Source organism: Melanerpes formicivorus, unplaced genomic scaffold (genome assembly GCF_026170545.1).
Source record: "Melanerpes formicivorus ecotype bairdi unplaced genomic scaffold, bMelFor1.0.p_v2 SCAF_2, whole genome shotgun sequence".
In the NCBI taxonomy this organism is placed as follows: Eukaryota; Metazoa; Chordata; class Aves; order Piciformes; family Picidae; genus Melanerpes; species Melanerpes formicivorus.
In genome coordinates this window covers 12,097,950-12,102,838 of record NW_027142354.1, presented here as the reverse complement: position 1 = coordinate 12,102,838, position 4,889 = coordinate 12,097,950, and positions in this window count along the sequence as shown.

Genomic DNA, 4,889 nt, shown 5'->3' with positions numbered 1-4,889 from the left:
GAGAAGACCTGAACCTCTTGTAAGGAAATAAATGAAGCTGGAGAGTCAACCTTATGAAAAGAGAAAATTCCATTCCCTGGACAAATGAGTGCTATTTTGATGTGTCTGAAACAATGTGGTCAACTGAGGAGAAGTGGCTCATGAAGTGGCTGCAATTCTGCAGGCCACACATGAAAGAATGGTTGTATTTGAGATATAGTATTCCCTAGGTGCCCTATTTGAGGTTTTAAAGGCCAGAAAAGCACCAGAACAGATACTAGTGATGCAAGTAGACATAAATTTGAAACCTATGAAGTGAGTTTCCATATCTAATTCTCTTCCATTTGTATATCCTGATAACCTACCACTTTCTCCAGGAATTCACAGAATTTAAGTCTGGTAATTTTCTGGTTTCATTTCTGATTAACATGCACAGGATATGCTCCCATCCTGCCTGCCATCTATGTCCCATTTGTTTTACCTTTTCTAAGGTAGGTGTTCCACTTAGCTTGCCAAGGAAGCTAGCAATTCACCTGAAAGCACCACCAGCAATTTCCACACACTGCTAAATCTGAAGCAGTACTTATCCACTGGAACAAAGATATGAGCTTGCTAGTGACTGTCTTGGCTTTTGAGTAAATGACAAGAGTGAGTGGAAGGAGAAGGAGAGGGAGAAAGTGATTTATTTGCTTGCCAGTGTTACTTAAAGTGAAGTAGGTGTTAAAAGATAATCTAGCTGCAGAGAGTAGGGAGATGCCAAGAGGCTATCATACAGTAATGGGGACGTGAGAGGGCACACAAGAAAAGCTAGGGTAGGCATAGAAGACATACAGTGACTTGGGATTGGCTGGCTTGGAGATAAGGTACTGCAGGAGGAAGGGACAGCAGGGAACTGGAAGGTAGAGAGCTGGATTAGGGAAAGCTGAGGCTACTCTGTATGCTGCTGTCATGCAGACCTTTTGACCATGCAGAAGCTTTCACAGCTTCAAGGAAGACAGCTTTACTAAGAGCTGATGGCTCAGTGACAAAACTGCGAAATGCTTGTGGGACTTCTAGCAGTGGCTGTAACAGCTTGATTTGTTTTCAATTTACTGTATGCTGTTTTTCTGTGAAAGAGGTCTGTCTGGGAAGCAAGAAGGAAGTTTGCTTATTTCTAGGTGATTCTGTCTGGCTTCTGCAGCAGTCTCTGAAGGCTTTCTCTCCTGAAAACAACTGGATAATGCCAGGAAATACAGTTTTCTGCATGCCTGGATGGGTCATACAAGTAGCCTGCAGTTAAAAATTAACTCCTGGAATGAGTAAGACAAGCTTTTATGGTAGAAAGCAGATACATAAATGTCAAAGAGATAGAAATTCTAGAGAACAAAGGGAAATGATAGAATAGAATAGAATAGAATAGAATAGAATAGAATAGAATAGAATAGAATAGAATAGAATGGACCAGGTTGGAAGAGACCTTCAAGTTACTATGGAAAATGTCTTGTTCCTTAAGGAAATAGAGGGAAGGAAGGAACCCAGCATATTGTTTCCAAATTGCATGATATCTTAATTACCCTAAGGTAATTAAGAATGTTGATTTTAGCATGGGGAATATTGGCTTTTCTCAGTACACAGCCAATGAAGACCAGACAGCCCAAAGTCTCCAGGATCCATGCTCTGGGAAGTGCCAGCTATTATCTGCAACAACTTCAATGCCACAGGCAGAGGAAAGTTCACCTGAGAATGCTTCTTGGAGAGGCAGGTTCAAATAATTACTACTGCAAGTTGCAAAGTCACTACTTACTTAGACTTAGAACAAATTGGTTGGCCTTGTACTGAGGTCAGCTAATTTGTCTGTCTTGCTGCTTTCATGGGAGGTGGACTTCACCCTCTAGTAAGACAGAAAATACATCTTCTTGGTCTATTTCACCCTAGATGATTTATTTATCTGTTTAATCTGATGGACTAATTATGGCCTAAGGCAATACCTCCAGCTGTTAATGATGGTGACTGAAAAGTATGGGGTAATATAGGTGTAAGTTATTTCTTACGAGGGGATCAGCTCCTAGCTTATGCTTGGTTTCCTATCATTCGCTACTGAAGCCCGCTAACTCATATGACAGCTACAAGACCACTTTTCCTTCCCTAGGATTAGTTGCTATATTTCAGCTGTCACACTGTGAAAATGCCTTTTCCAAGACCCAATGAACCAGAAACTCAAATAAGACAATTTAGGTGTTCTTTCCTCACTGAATTGCTTGCAAATTATGATAGAGAGAAGGGCAAACTCATTTTCAGTAATGTGATAAGAAAGAGCTTAATTAATGGATATGCAATTAGAGAAAAGAGGGGATGATTATAAATGAAATATCTTTCACTTAGATCTGAATATGTAGATCCACTTTGATGAGTTAATGAAATGTATTGCCTTTTCAGCACAATAGTGGTTCTTAATAATGTTAAAGGCATTTGATTATTATTATTTTTTTTTTGCTGGGAAGAAAGGCAGTCCTGATCACAGGCACTGTAAATGCTGCTCTAATCCCTTTCTCTGTTTTATGTATTAGTACAACAATATTCCTGCATGTCTAGTAATTTATATACATTACTAACACAGCACAGTCTTCTAGAAGGTACTTTTTTTTTTTTTTTAAAATTCTATTGGTGGAGGAGAAGCTCAACATGAGCTCTCAGTGTGCACTTGCAGCCCGCAAAGCCAATCAGATCCTGGGCTGCACCAAGAGAAGTGTGGCCAGCAGGTCAAGGGAGGTGATTCTTCCCTTCTACTCAGCTCTGGTGAGACCCCACCTGGAGTACTGCGTCCAGTTCTGGAGCCCCTATTACAAGAGGGATATGGACGTGCTGGAACGTGTCCAGAGAAGGGTCACAAGGATGATCAGAGGGCTGGAGCACCTCTCCAATGAGGACAGACTGAAGGAGTTGGGGCTGTCTGGAGAAGAGAAAGCTCCGAGCTGACCTTATTGTGGCCTTCCAGTATCTGAGGGGGGCCTACAGGAAGGCTGGGGAGGGACTTCTTAGGATATCAGGCAGTGATAGGACTAGGGGGAATGGAATGCAGTTGGAGGTGGGGAGATTCAAACTGGACATGAGGAAGAAGTTCCTGGAATGGGTTGTCCAGGGAGATGGTTGAGGCCCTGTCCCTGGAGGTGTTTAAGATCAGGCTGGACGAGGCTCTGGCCAGCCTGATCTAGTGTGGGGTGTCCCTGCCCATGGCAAGGGGGTTGGAACTAGATGATCCTTGTGGTCCCTTCCAACCCTGACTGATTCTATGATTCTACAAATGCTCAAAAATAGTTGCTACGATCACTTTCTTAATCACTTTATTCATCAAATGGAATTCATGAGGTCTTTTTCAAAGTGTGAGTTACTATTACTACAATAATTGTAGCCATGCGTGAACAGAAAAAGAAGAAAAGGGAAGAATAGCTGGAAAAGGATAGAGAGTAAAAGAATCATCATAGTGAAAGGAAAATAAACCATTTTTTAATCATTGATTTCATCTGTTTTATCTATTCATCATAGCTCCTTGACAGGTGATGGACTTCTATCACTTTGTGGGAATTAAAGTATAAGATTAAATCACAAGGAAGAATGATTTGCTTAAATACAGTTAATTAGCTTTGCTAACTTCCAGAATGATTTGTATTGTCAAGAAATCTCAAATGCAAACTTTCTCCAGGCTGAAATAGTTCCTTTTGTCTTTCAGGGTAAAAGGAGAGATGTACAGGAGAAGCCTGAAATAGCATTAATTGAGAAGAACTTAACCTGTTAAGTAATTTCTAGATAATAGCAAATTTAACCACTGTATTTTGTCTCTGATACATAGATATGAAGTCTATCTTGAAATAAAAGGATAATTCCAGTAATTGTGATTCTGTAATCTGACTTGCCAATGAGTAGCACTGACGTCATGTTTGATATGCGGATATTATTGAGCTTTCCTTTTGACATTTAACCTGATTATTTCTTCTGCAGCAACTTCTTTTCTCCTCTGAAGTAACTAGTATAGCTGGATCCTGCCCTAAAGCACTGATTTACATGACCTTTGTTGGAATTTTCTCCCACTGCTTTTTTTTTCTCTAATGAAGGATTAAATCAGAGAAATGTTACTAAAACCCCCCTCTAATCCCTTTGTCATTCCTTAAGGAAATAGTGGGTAGCCTTCTTAATTATATTCATTAAAATGTTGACTTAGACTCTGCTTTTATATTCTTGAATATAACTGAAAAAAAGAAGGCAGTTTAGAGGAAATTAAGAGGGAAAAAAATAAATCTTATCATGAAAGAGCTTGATTTTCATACTGGAAGATGCCAAAGTGGTTTTCAGTTTGATTTCCTACAAGTCACTCTTATGAGTAGCTAAAGTGCCACTAGGAGCACAGTCTAAGCTATTAAACATTTTAACTTGTCATGGCAAAGGTGTCATTCTGTGCTGCTGCCTCATGCACATCTCCCAGAGGAGAGGTACCTTTCCGAAGTAAAAACAGCTTTAAACTGGGAACAACTTACTGTGGTGACAAAGGAGTGTCATCTTAAAAGCCTTTTCCCAGGGCTTCTTTCATTGTAGTTGCAGATACATTCTGTAAGACCTTACATCACCTTGTACAAACCTGCTGCTGGCTGTTTGTACAATGAAGACAAGACCATGACAGGGCATTCTGAGGAGCTGTGTGGTCACAAGGAAGAAATATTAAGGTGCAGGAAGTTATTTGAATTGATCATTGTTTTCTGTCTCTCAAACAGTAAAAGGAAAGTCATCATGGACTTAATATACACGCATTAATTCTAAAGAGTACCTAAGTACCTGAACAATAACTGCACAGAGAAACACTACATCTTGTGGTGGTCATGATACAGGCCAGCCAGTTTCCTGTTTGTGCTATGGTGGCACACATCTAACATCCCCTAAAT